General features: G+C 40.6%; 1 protein-coding gene across 1 annotated transcript in view; it reads right to left on the reverse strand.

Annotated features, from left to right (window-relative positions):
• Positions 1-4238, reverse strand: part of GPRIN3 (GPRIN family member 3) — a 75940-nt gene extending 71702 nt beyond the window's left edge. The window contains exon 1 of the mRNA XM_065061560.1: positions 4221-4238. The gene's annotated coding sequence lies outside the window, so the exon portion shown is untranslated. The remainder of the gene's footprint in view (positions 1-4220) is intronic.
• Between the last annotated feature and the right edge of the window lie 9765 nt (positions 4239-14003).

The raw sequence follows: 14003 nt of genomic DNA on the forward strand, positions 1-14003 counted from the left end.
TATGATCGCCAACTGTTTAATTAGGAGCAGTCTCTAGAACTTTTATAAAAGATAAAAGGAGTTGCTTGCTCACCAGAGTGGAGCAGCAGAGATGTCAACCAGGGTTAAAAATAAATCCAAGAAATTCTGGTGTTAGAATCTGTCCTCAGCTGAGGTAAAAAACCCACAGCTCTTCTGTCCTCATGAGGAAGGTGTATGTTGTAGGAAGGTGAGAGGTGAAGTAATTCATGATCCACTCCTAAATGAGACAGAAGTTTCAGAAGAAAGATATGAGATTCTCCATATAAGCAAACGACTGCAAGTGAATTTGGCACTGGAGAGGTCATGCTGCTGCAAGCTGGATGCACTTGATCTGATTATTTTCCTATAGTAACTCAAGGAGCAACCTGGCTTGTAGCTCTGTAGGAACCATCCTGTGGCTCTCTCTCAGGGTTACTGTTACAGAACAGCAATGCCACTTAGTGGCTTTATGAAAGTTCTTTTCTCATGAAAAAAAAAGCCTGTGTTAGAGAGGAAGGGACTTGACTGATTAGCAGCTCACTGATGAACCCTGAGCATATAGTTGCTTGCTCAAAAAGTAAAACAAAACTCCAAGTATGCTGCAGAATAAGAAGAATAAGACATCACTCAAATTTTCCTTCTTCATCTTTTCCATCTCTTACATAAGGCACAACGTCCAGTGGGCTGTGCCCCATCCCTGCCTGACAGCACAGAGCCCCTGTGCCCAGGGAGGCTGAGTGGGGAGGCAAGGCTTTGGACACAAAAGCCCACCTTGCCCTAAGAAGGAGCTCCAGCGTAATGGTGGAATCAGCACAATTAACCACAACTAAGCAGGAAAAACATTCTCAGGAAACGAACAGAGGCTGTCTGGCTCTTGCCATCCACTGGCCGTGTTCATTCCCATATTTGTCAAGGTGCTGTGCCATCTAGAGGAATTCAACATGCATTTTCCTGTGCCACCCCAAAGAGCTCCTGGCTCCACCGGCACTGGCTGGCAAAGCTTGCAGGGTGGCTGCTGAAAGACCCGAGCAGTGTGCCCTGTGCCATGGCCAAAAGCACTTCTGGCAGCTCCTGGGTCTGGTGGCCCCACTCCAACACAACGCCAAGGCACACTACTGGCATGAGTTATATTAATTGCCTTTAAAATGTGCTGCCTTAACAGTTCAAATATGCCAATTATGGTTTTCTTTACTGCTTCAGTTTACATCCAGGTCTGATTTACAGAAATAAAGGCACATCTCTACCACAAAAACAGGCTGCTGCTGCCAGATACCTGTTACTAGATGAAACAAGGGCTTAATCTCTTTTTCGCTTTATCACATTGAGCATTACAAAGGGAATCATTATAATTTCCAGCTACCAGTGGCTGCAGGCAGAGAGGGGCTTTAATGGCTTGTGGTGTGAGGTAATTACAGAGCACGCTAACGCTAAATAATATGAAATGGAAGCTGTAGCATACAAACAGAGGCACTGGGTATAGGGCAGGTGAATGCTGATATTGACTGAAAGTGGTTGTTTAATCTTTAAAATGTTATGTTGCTGCAAAATCTTGCCTTCTTTCCTCTCCTGCTCAAAAACACCTCAGGCTTCATCTACCCTCTGAACTGGCTAGCTCAGCTGGTTGTCCTCAGCTCTGTTCTGCCTGTCCTGGCACGTATCTGTCTCTTCTGACTGACAGCCACACAAAGTTGATGACCTGCCCATGGCCTTCCCTTGTATTGCCAGACTAACCCTGTGCTCTCAGCCCTCTACAACTCCTTTAAGCATTATACCATCAGAGAGATGAACCATAAATGAATAGAAAAAAATGAAGTCTGTCCTGTTTTCCATATGGAAAAAAGCAGGAGTTCCCCAGGTTCTTAACAGTTTGAAAACGTCAGGTGACACTTCTACAGCCTGCTTCCTTTTTGACTTGTCTCCTGTTCTGGTGCTCTCTGCTCCTGATTTTCCGTCCACTGACCTGCAGGACACTGATATGTGGCTCCCAGAAAAAGGGCCTGTCTTTTCTGGCAGGAGGTGACTGTTGCCAAGTGACTATCAGAGTGCAGTGTTTGTTATTGGAGCCGTAACCTTGCACTGTATGGAGTCTAGGTACAGGAAAGAAAAAAAAAGAAATGAGTGCAAATAAGGTATTATTGCTATAAGAAGTAATCCATTAACATCATTTCGTTATGCACTTTTAAACTAGCATGTGGTCGGGAGGCCACTTGGTAAGTTTTACTCTGCTTTCTGAGAAGTCATCAAAGGATACCAGCTGCAAGCTCCAGCTGATGGTGAACTAGGGACAGCTGGTGTAGATAAAAAGACAGAACTTAAAGCTTCATTTGTCACTTGAAATGGTCTGTACTGGAAGTTTAAGTGGGCTTTACTGGAAGTTTTAAACCCTCTTGATTCCTGGTGTTCAAAATATTTGCTCTGTTCTTAGAAGCTGAAATGCATAAAACAAAAGCATCAAGGTAATATACAAAAATTGTCCTCACGGCTGGCTTTTCAACTGATTTAGGTGGTGACCTTCAGACATGGTGTCTCCAAAAGTTAAATATCAAGGGGAATATTGTTAAGCAGGTTTAGATTTCACAAGAAAACCAAAGGAATTTCTTGTCTGGTCTCCTGTAGTGAATAGTTTAGAAACCGCAGCTCTGTTGTAGCTGTGGGAGGAGCCCAAATAAGCAGAGTCTTTATTTCCTGACATGAACTCCTGAAACTTCAATGGAGTTGAGCTGATCTGCATCTACTGGGGATCACCCATGGCATTTTTGACAAATGGCAAGCATTGCTGATATAGAAACATATACATGGCTGAACCTGAATTTAATAGTCCAGGTGAATTTTGTCAATAACTCACTTATTAAAAAAAAAATTCTGAAGTGAAGCATGTTGGCAAAACTCTTCAGAGGTTGTTTCTTGTTTGAGGTTTATGGAAGAAAGAAAGAGCTTTACCTTTGCTCCATATGGAGTATGGAGTTTTTAGTCTACATGTCATGGCATCAGTGAGAGGCAACTGCACAGACCGCTCCTCTCTTCTGATGCTTCTCTGTTTGGTCAGAAAGTTCACAGCAAATCTAGAGAGCTCAAACTTTCAAAGAGGAAGATGATTTTTCAGATCCAGAATGAACTGACTTTCTCCTGGTTATCCAACAGGTGAGATCAGGGTCTCACAAGCTTGCACTCCAGGGGACAGACATCCCCACTGTGCCCATGTCCTTAGGCACTGGGCTGAGACCTGTTTCTGACTGTCACTAACTTGCTGAGTAACTCTTAGAGAAGACGTTTCTCTTCTGCCTTTTTAGCCACGTCCTGAGTCTGTAGGGACATACAGTCAGCAGAGTGGAAATGAGCTTTCACTGCATTAAATTTCCTTCTGGGACTTACGTGATGTACTCAGAATGTTTTTTTTTTCTTTTTTTTTTTAATGAACAACATGAACCCTTGTCCTCTCAAGCTGCTCAGTTCCTCAGCTCAACCTCCACAAGAGAACAGAAATAATTATTTCAGAGAGAAGTTATAACCTTAGAAACACTGCTTAGACACCAAAGCTCTTCACATTTTATTCTAATCTCATAGTATTTGAGACCTGCAGAACAAAGTAGAGCATGTTTCAAGGTATAAAGGATTAGAATAGGTAAGTATTCCAGCCACTAGCCTTTCAGAACCAAAGGGCGGATAGTCTATACAGATGTTCAGCTGAACTCAGCTCTGAAAAAGATGACGCAGATCTTCTGACTAGCTATTTCTGTCTTCCCCAAACCAGACACAGTTGTGTTTATTCATGAGAGCAGACCAGGAAAGCAGGTTCATTCAGTACCTGGTACAAAACAGCACTACTGACTTGGAAGTCAAATTAGTAGACAAGGATAATGTATACACACATTCTGATATATGTTTATCAAAATTAGCCTATGTTCTATGAAAGAATAATACACAGAATGGGGGGACTGTATGTAGGGAAACATTAAAATGTGGCTAAATAACCAGATAAATGTAGCTAAGTAATAAGTTTCCTTCTAGAGAAGCAAAAAGAAGGGAAGAAAACTCAAGTCTTAAGCCCTGGGATATAAAATTTGTGCTCAAAGATATGGCAATTAGCAGACTGGTAATGAGGATCACACATCAGATGAAGCCTGTGCTGCTTTAGCTGGGTATCTAAAGGCATGTAAGCAGAACCATACACAAATAACAGGAGCAAGATTTATGGAGGGAAGAGGGGTTATGCATCATACCTGGAGTTTGCTCACAGAAGCTCAGCTCCAACACGTCTGATACAGCCTTCCCCAAAAAATTGCATTGCTTTTGCTTCATCCTGTAGTGGAATCACACATGTTTTCTTATCTCACAGAAATGTGGGAAAATTAATTAGTTACCTAGGCTAAGAAAAAGCAGTGCAGCCCTTGTCCAGCTGCTAAGGTAGTAACATCTGGGCCAGGATGTTTGGTGTGTGTAATACATGTCTTTTAGGCTGGTGAGCTAGACAGATATGGGGTTGGGGAGATGGGAGGAAGAGCTAGGGATTTATAGATGTATGGATAGGAAGCAGGTGACATTACCATTTAAGACAGCTGGTTATCAGCAAGTAGCAGTATAAACATACTTTTTTTCTTTTTTTCTCCCCTCTGGCTTGCTCTGAAGCTCAGAGATGAGCTTGTGAACCCATTCCTGCCATGATGCAGGGAAGCAGGGACTGACCAAGCTCCAGCTCAACTCCACATACACCAGCGCCCTGTCCCCACAGCAGCTCTCACTCGCCTGAGCTGGAGAAGACTCTGCTTTTCAGATGGTGGTTTTCCAGAAAGGAAGTTTAATTAAAACCAGTCAACCATGGAATTTCATCCATTAGCTGAGGCCTTGTCATACAAATTAATAACCAAGGCAAGATTAGGCTGAAGATACTGTGCTGAATGGCCCACTGCTTCATTTGTGAGACTGTGTGTTGTGCGATTCTCTACCTTCCATAATATTAATTGCTTATCTGCAAATACTTTTTGAGAGCAGTTTGGGCAAATGTACACTTCTACTAGGTGTTAAAGGGCCTGGTTTTATAGTGGTATGTAAGAATTCTCCCATTTTTTCTCCAGTAAAATATCATAATTACTGACGAGAGTTTGATCAGTGTTGGTTAGGCCTTTCAAAGCTGTACTCTAAGTAGGGTGGCATCTCTGCCTCCTGCAGTTCAGTTTGTTTGATGACTCACACTATAGGTTTGCTCTGTGACCCAAAGAAAGAACTTCTACGTTCCTTAACCTTTTTACATTCACCGGTTAAGCCCAGAAATCCTTCCCACCTCGTGTTCCCACTGCAACAACTTCCATATGCTATCCCCTACATAGACTGTTGTCACATGTGTTGTCTTTGCCTATTCTTTTTTAGATTATGATGGTTATTATTACTTTCTTTGTATCATTATTAATTTTGCTTAGGTTTGTACCTAGAAGACCAGATGGAGGCAGGGGCTACAACATGCTGAGTGCTGTGCAAACATGCAAGACATCACTGACCTTGAGGGCTTTCAGGCTGAACAGGCAGTAGAGATAAAAGGTGGGGCAAGTAGCAGTTAAAAAAGGCATTACTTGATGCAATGGAAAGGGTTGCCAGTAAATCCAGGAACACTGACCAAACTTCTCAAATCCCTGACCACACCCCTATCTCCTCGGTCAAAATTTCTTTGGCTGATATGAAAGAGTCTTTCCTGCTTTGTGACTTGCCTTGTGGAAAAAAATCATAAGAAGGAATCATAACAGCAAAAACATGAAGAATACAGAACAAGACTGTCCCTGTAGAGAAACTGGGCAACTGCATAACATAAATTGCATGTTCTAGCCTAGAACATCTGTTTTAATGTCCTGATCTCTCCAGAGGACTTTAAGATTTTTAGGTCTCTTTTTCAGTTGTTTTCACGTACTGGATTGTGACCCTCTAGTAGGGGCATTCTCATGTTTCCTCTTATGCAGGTCTGCTGGTTAAATCAAATAATATGGAGGAATATAATTCATATACATACACCCCTAAGCATTGCTCAGTTGCTGCTCCAAATCCTCTTCCCTCTATAGACTGTAGCTGAACACTAACAATGTGTAGTGTAGGGGAATGACAAAAGACAAATGGGCCAGAGCTTACTCCCGCGAAAAAGAGCAGGCTTAGCTTCCCCAATACAAGTTTTTGGTGGAAGCAATCCAACTTTCACTGTAAAGGGAATATATCTTTTAACACAGTCACCTTGTAGTTGTTCTCTTACATGTGTTCCCTTTGTAATAATGTAATCAGTCTGTTTGGCAGATGAAAAATTAGTAGGATATGTGGACCCTTTGCAGACAGCTGGAAACAGCAAAGCTCCCCTGTCATGAGCATCTTTGCACACAGAGGGCTGGATCACTGCACCAAAAAGGACTTTCTGAAGAGGTGGATTAAAAGCTTGAAGCAACAGCACAGGCAGTGTGAAAGAAATCATCCTTTCTGTTAATGGTGATCAGAGAAGAAAAGGGTGTAAAGCAAGAAGTCTTAAAGCAATTTATATAAAGTAGCTGGTTTAAGAAATTGCTGGTGTACCTAAAAATATCTATGCCCTCACAGAAATCTGCAGCTTTCCCAAGGCCTCAGTGCAGTTGTAGAGATAAGGGCAAAACTTTTGCTTTCCACAAACTGCAGAGTGCTTCATCTGAGACACATCCACACAGCCATGGATCGCATTCCCATCAGAAAAGGGAACATGGAAGTAGTGACAGGGCGATGTCTGCAAATATATGTTTATTTCTGTAGTATATTATAGATATGTAAGGCTTGATCTTAGCTTTTCTCAATTCCAGTCCTTTTCTTTTAACTTTTATCTCATTCTTCCACTTCCAAGGGGAATACCAGCACTACAGGTGAAAAAAAAAAAAATCCTCATTTCCATTCCAATACATATTTCCATATATTTATGTTTCTGTGGACAAAAAGCTCATTAGGACATACATGTAAGCAGGGAAACCAGAAGACAGGTCCTGAGGCTTTAGGAGTGCATTTTAACAAGGATGAAATATAGCCATCAGCTTCTTCAGCTAGATTCAATGCCCCACTCCTTCAAAAGTGCAAGAAGTTTTGGTCACATATCTTCTTTTAAGAAACATTCCCTTTCTTCAGAGGAACCAGTCATTACTACTGGCAGTCGGTACCTTCAAACATCTATGGTTTTCTGAAGTCTGGCTACTATTGAATACACCTGAATCTTTTAAAGAGTTGTATGTCTACTAATAGTCACACTGCTAGTTAAACCTGGAGAAAAAAACAGGTAATATAACCAAATACAGTACCAGTAAGAGTGTAGCATGCACCATTTTTTTGGTAGCAGTTGCATTTATCTTACAAGATTACCCACAGCAGTTCAGCAGTTTCAACAGGAATGGCACAGTTACAGCTGGGGGACAATATATAAGCATATTCTGGACGATACCTGTCTGTGGAGACATTTTGTCACTAACTTAGCAATAAAACTCTCATGCCAGGAACCAACTCTGTCCTGGTTTTGCTTTATGACAAGAGCTGCCAACACTTGCATGTTAGAGGTCAGAACTGAATTTGGTTAACAGAATTGCTATTTTTTAAAATTTGAAATCTTTCAGAGAGATCATTAGAGATGTAAAAATAATAGTGTGTGTGGAATTCCTGATAATTCATGCCTGGGATGTTGACAGTGTGGTCAGTCCTTGAATTTAAATTCCCCAAGACACAGAATGCACTGTGCTGTATGTTTTAAATGGCCACTTATTTTTCCCCCACTACCTTTCCAACACCATCTTGTTTAAAGGCACAGGAATAATATATAGTACTTATAATTAAAGATCTGAAGGGTGAAATCCAAGGAAGATTTTGAAAGCTACCATTGCTTCAAAAGATGTGATTTCACCTTACCATGAGGAGCAGAGAGAAGTCCTGGCTTGCTTGGTAACATCCAGCAATCAGCACTTGTTCTTCATCAAACCTAATTATGAGCTTGTGGTGGATCTGTGCTCTTTGGTGAGCATCTTCCAAGGCTGCCAACATGTTGTGCTGCTTCACAGCCTGCCCTCAAAGCTAATCAGCGTGTGTCCTAACATGAAACAGCTGAACAGCACTGCTCTCGCTAGTGGCACTTTTCCTCCTGACACTGCAGGTGTCACTGTGAAATAGAAAATCTGCACATAACAGATTCTCTTCTGGTGACTTTGCAGGGAGATATGCACAACTAGGGTTTACATGAAAATATTTGCCTTCTGATGATAGATTAGAAGCTAGCCTCTATTCTAATACTGCTGCTTGAAGTGTATTTGGCGCTCATGGCTCTCATAAGAAGAACAAAGTGTTGATCTTCTAAAGGCAGATTTTTCCCCTCTGCTATGATGTTGCCATTTGTAAGAGAAAGGCATAGCGTTCCTGCCTGCAAAGCCAAAGTGCTGCTTTGCACAAGTGTGGTGGAACAGTGATAATTCAGTGATGTAAAAAAGTAATTTGTTTCTCTCTCTGTCCAGGGAGTTGTATCATTCAGGGATGCCTGAGTAGATCTGTGTAGAAGGAGTTTCAAATACTTTAATTAGGGTGGGTATAGCCAGTCCACCAGGTTATCCTAACCTAATAGAGTAAATCCACAGCAGGTTCCTGTCTAGTAAATGTGAGATGCATCTTAACTTTGCTGTAGCAGAGTTCCATAAGAAAGGGAGATTGTCTTCTGTCCCAAAGGTTCATTGTGAGGATAAATGCACTAAAGAATGTGAATCACTTAGATATTTTAAGTTGTGAGGGTCAGATCAGATGCCAAACGAGATTCCCCTTTCACTCAGAAACACCAGTTTTTGCTTGTTGACTCACTGTTCTCACTGCCTGATGAGAAGCTACTCTGTGAAGGCTAAAAAAAACCCCAGCCTGACACATTCCCTCATTGCAAGAAAAATTTTCTAATGTATCCACAATCAACCTTATGTGTCCCATAGTATCACTGCTGCCCTGAGGCCCAGATCTGCCATGCAGGATTGAATTATGAGCCATAGTGCACAGAATCTGACTACTGTAAGTGATGGTTGATACCAGCCACAGATCTGAACTCAAGCATTTCTCTTCTCACATTGTATAACCACCTCTCTTAGATTTGCCTTCTCTTTTCTAGATGGCTCTTACTTTTTATTTCTGCTCACAAAGCAATGCACAATCATGTTTGCTAGTGAAAATCAGTAGCAGGCTGGTTCATAGCTCACTTAAACATTTTGGAAAACATCCCTGGCTTACTGAGTATTCTGGAGGCTAAACACCCTCAAAAAACCCAGATCTTGTAGTCTGCCCTCCAAAGCTTAGCTTGTCAGTCAACAGGGGTTTTTATAAAGGAAAGAAAAAAAAAGAAGAAAGCAAAACCTTTTTTTTTTTTTTTTTTTTTGTGCATTAATTGCAAATATTTATGCTTTTGAAATGTCCCCAGGGCTATATTTTAGTAATATGAATTTTTGGCACATAAATGACTTAAATGACTCATGTAACTTTAAATTCTAGCTCCAGCTCCTATAACTACTGCTGGCAGCAGATGCCACAGAGAGATAGAATTAGGGACACATGTTTTAGCCAATAAATTGCCTATATTCCATTTCTTCTTTTTTCTTCTAACATGAACATGTTCTTTGCAATCTTATGGGCAATAAAGACTATAGGAAGTATTAAAGCAGTGGGTCTGTCTTTTGGCCTTGGGTGTGCTTGTGCCACTCTCATTAATGTCTATGGGGATATTGTGCCTGTATCCTGGGCAGAAATTTAGTCTTCAAGAGAGCTAATGATCTGGAATTCAGCCCAGAGCTAAAGTCACGTGTCTATATCAGCTGTAGCCCCACTTAGTTGCCTTGAGGGAAAACACAGACAGATCTCTCCTAGCTATGCCATACCTTACTCTTTCTTTGGCTGCTAATAGTTGTCATGAAAACAAAGAAAATCTGGTCTGAAAGAGCCAGTCCACCTCCAGCCTTAAGTCAGGAACAGCTGTACCTGTGTCACCATGTCTTACATTTGTCTTGCAATGTAAAACTGGCCCCATGCTCCAATTATAGTCAATGATATCCTGCTATATGCTAGTGATAATTCTTGACTAGATAGGATCGCTTCTTTTTGCTGGATAGCATCATCTTTTTCTAAGCTGTTACTCCAAGTTGTCAAGATAATTTTGATCAGGTAATGAGATCCTCCAAACCCCATTTGCAAATCTTTCCAGATTGGTTTTGTCTGAAAATGTGTATCATCTCTGTTACAAAAAATACAGACAAGAACCAGACCTAAGGCAAAGCCTGGCAGAATTCTGCTTGATGCAGCCTTTCACTTCAGTGATAAACCCACTGCTAAGTGTTCCCCTGTGCATAGTTTCCCAACAAGTTTCAATGTTTTGCAGTACTTTCTCTAGTCAGCTACTGATAATGTCACATCATGAGGCAAAGTCAAAGCCTTATTGTCTCTGATAACTCTCCATGGAAATTCAGGGAGGTGGTGGATGCCCCATCCATGGAGACAGTCAAGGTCAGGCTGGACAGGGCTCTGAGCAAAGTGATCTAGTTGAAGATGTCCCTGCTCATTGCAGAGGGCTTGGACTAGATGAGCTTCGAAGGTCCCTTCCAACCCAAACTATTCTATGATTTTAAAGAGTTGGGTGGGGGTGGCTTTTTGCCTATTTAGAGAACTGCATGAGCTGTTGAAAATCAAGGAAAGGAACTTTTAAAATAAAATTTAATGACCTTTTTGTTTGTTTGTTTTTTACACTCTCAGTCAGCTTGAGGTGCAAGTCAGGGCAAGCTGGGAGATCAAATCAAGAAGAGAGGATAAAGCTGCAACACAGTATTCTTCTCCTTGATATGTGTAAATGCACACTTTCCTGAAGTCAATTAGGGATTGGAGCCTCTGAGAAATGGTGCTGTAGAAAGAGCATCATTAGTATCAGCTGCTTTCTAAGGGTACTTGCAGCACTTCAAACAGCATTCTTTTACTGTTCATTCTCCTTTTATCTCTAGGGTAAACACTATTAGATGAGAGATACTTCAGTTCCCATTCTTAGCAAGGAGCACTCTCTTAGTAACGACTCTCAGAGGAAAAAGAAGAGGTGATGATGAACTCGTGATGATGAATTTAAAAACTAGAATAGTAGTGAGAAAGACTAGACTGGAAAGAGCAGACTTTGCTCTCTGGTGCTTACACATTTTGTTGATAGTGACCCTGAGTGCTGCTACATCTTTGCAGAAATTAATCATAGAGTATGCCTCTGAATAGGGTCAGAATAAAAAAGCTTGAAGTTTAGGATTACAATACTGTTCCTGTGAGGTGTTCTGAAGTTTTCTTAATCATATGACAGCTGGACCACACTGGATAAATGTAAAGCTGAGTAAATACAAGTTTGATGGAAAACATTTAAAAAACCCATTGGAGCCTTTCTTAAGAATGATGCAAAACTCTCCAGAGTTATTTGGCCTTTTCAAATAACATAAACCACCATTTTAACTGTGCAAGTATATTAGAGACATATATTAGTATTAGTATATTAGAGTATATTGAGCCATATCAGATAAGATATCTCCGAGTGAGCAAGATCCTAGCTGGTAAGGAAAGTGATATCAGCACCCATTAGTAGAACACAAAAGGATATTTAGCCAGAATATCAAGAATATCATGCTTTCCACTTCTCAGGTTGGGCAGTGACTATTCACAAGTATTTATGCCAATATTAACTTCTGCAACCTGAGCTCTGATTGTGCTCCAGTAAAACCCAGACCACTGGAGTTGTGCCACTGAGCTGCTCAGCACTCAGTACAACAGGGATGCCAAGACACTAGGGGTAAAGGAGTAATTTTTTTCATTTGTCAGCTGTGTGTGAAGGTAACAACAGGGTGAGCACAGGAAAGAAAGTGCCTACAAATCTGCAGGAAAAGAGACAACATGCAGCCAAAGTGTATTGTGCCAATATTTAAGTAATATATCTATGTGGGACGAAAGTTGTCCCCTCTCTTAGTATTTCATGTTATTCTATTATACAGCCAGGAACATGGAGAACTATTGTTGCTGTTTTTCCACACTTGAAAAGAAACGATTGCTCTAGGCACATTTTTACCTTTGACTTGTCCTGGCTAGTATTTTAGGTTAAGAGTTTCTGAGGGAACAAAAAAATTGATTATAATTCCTGTGCAGAGATCCCTCCTACTACTAGTGTGAACAAAGCATGCCAGTCCATATGCTGTAGACATCTAATATATTCTTCTGTTCCCTTTACTCCTGCAGTGCTGGACAAATAGATACTTTTAATTTGTTTTGGTTTTGATGATGTGACGTTCTGAGATACTACAGTAGAAAATTTTTGATTATTTCAATTTACAGTTAACTTGAACAGCTTATTCTTATAAACCTGTGAAATGGGAATAGTTTTTAGAGACTGCCTTTTAGTACAGTGCTGTATATCCTTATTATTAGTAGAACAGACAGTACCAAAACAGAACAGAATTATTGATACTAGAAAACTAAAATGTTAGACATCAAGGTTCCTTTGACCTCTAGAAACATAACAAATATACTTATGTCACTTTGCATTATAAAGGCACACTAGCTGGTATCAACAGAGTGTTTTAGAATGAATATAAACGTATATTTATCCCTACTATTAATGCTGTTCAAACAAGAATCAGTACTCTCATGGATTGCTAGGTCATTAGAAGGTAAAAGTTACCATAATTTATTTTAAATGGATTATTTTATTAGAGAGATTCTTCCTGTAACTCCGGAAGCAGCAGAAACGTTTTGGCATGTGCATAACACTCAATAATACACTAATAGTATTCAATGAAGGACTATATCTACAAAACTCGTCATTCACCCGCTTGTTTGCCACATGCCTTCGGCAGGTGTGTGAAGTTTCTGCAGATCAGGGTTTTCACTGGCAAAATCCCAGTGCAATACAGACTCTGCAGTGCAGAGCAGTGAGGTGCCTTGAATCCACAACTAGATGTTTCATTTCCATCTCTCCAGTCTTTAATGTACAAACTGGCACATATTCTGACAAGGCAAGTTTAAATTAAGGCAGTATGATGATCTTGCCGCAACACCTTGCTCTTTCAGCTACTGACTTAATAGTCCGGGCTGCCAGAAGCTCAAATTCATCTCCTTCCCCTTCTTGAGACAGTTTCTCTCTGCATGTTTAACTCTATAGCAGAACTGCCTTAATTTCTCTTGGTGTTGCATTTTGTATATAGAAATTAAAGTCATTGGACAGAAAGACTTACCATGTTAATTACTTACTCGGCATTGGGTAGGACACAGGAATTACACGGTGACAGCAAGTTACAGTGCCAGGAGTGAATTACATTACTTAGTAACTGTGCATCAAGGAGGAATCCAGTTGCACAGTACAGCCTTCTCCACCCACCCCAACTTGAATGCAGCAGCCAGTTGGCTACAAAGTAATTTTTGCTGTGCCCAGTCAATTAAACGAATGAATCAGTGCTATTCAGCATCTTCAGAAGTTGCTGAAAATCCTGAAGATTCAGTACCTGAAGGACTGTGTTAGATACAACTATTTGCATTTTCAATAATTCCTCTTTGAAAGTCATCAGTTTTCATCTTGTACTGAGTGGGCACAGCTCCACTTGATCTTCTCACTATTAATATTGCTGTCATCAAAAAAACTTTGCTAAAAATACTGGTTATCAGAACTGCATACAAAAATCAATGAGAAAGAGAAATTATTTCTCCTGGAAGTGAATGCTGCCTGTGAACTCAAGGATTTGATCGTTTTGGCTATAATTAATCTAGTCCAGAGATAGAAAGGCTATATCGCAGTGCTTCTTCATGCTGTCTTTCCATTAAATGAAAGAGAATACCTATTGACCTTTTGCCAGCAACTAAAATAACTTGGTATGTTCAGCCCACTGTTGATTTGTAGGAGAGAAAATAAGTGCCCTATAAAACGTACTCACTAGCAAGCCCATCCATTTGAAGACTGTTTCTGCCTTCTGCCTTTAAATGCTGAGCTTATCCAAAGTCCCTACAGTGAT

The sequence above is a fragment of the Columba livia genome, chromosome 4, assembly GCF_036013475.1.
Source record: "Columba livia isolate bColLiv1 breed racing homer chromosome 4, bColLiv1.pat.W.v2, whole genome shotgun sequence".
Classification (NCBI taxonomy): domain Eukaryota; kingdom Metazoa; phylum Chordata; class Aves; order Columbiformes; family Columbidae; genus Columba; species Columba livia.